Source organism: Camelina sativa, chromosome 1 (genome assembly GCF_000633955.1).
Source record: "Camelina sativa cultivar DH55 chromosome 1, Cs, whole genome shotgun sequence".
Lineage (NCBI taxonomy): Eukaryota > Viridiplantae > Streptophyta > Magnoliopsida > Brassicales > Brassicaceae > Camelina > Camelina sativa.
The window spans coordinates 13,082,995-13,083,438 of NC_025685.1; positions in this window are offsets into that span (position 1 = coordinate 13,082,995).

A 444-nucleotide genomic window follows, 5' to 3' on the forward strand; every position below is an offset into this window, starting at 1 on the left:
AAACCCTAAATCGATATAATTAGAACCCTAAATCGATATAACCCTAAATCGAAAACCCCTAATCCCAATCGAAATCCTAATCCCAATCAAATCGAAAAACCCCTAAAATCGAATCGAAACCCTAATCAAAACCCTAATCGAAACCCTAATCGAAACCCTATTCAAATCGAATCGAAACCCCTAAATCGACAAACCCTAAATTGAAACCCTAATCGAAACCCTAATCAAATCGAATCGAAACCCTAATCGAAACCCCTAAATCGACAAACCCTAAATCGAATCGAAACCCCTAAATCGACAAACCCTAAATCGAAACTCATCTAAAAAACAACAGAAGAAGAGAGAGGAGGAGGAGATTAGTCGGAGAAGGGATGAGAGGAGGACAAGACTAACCTGAGAAGGGATGGGAGGAGGAGTAGACACCGGAGAAGAGATGAGAGGAGG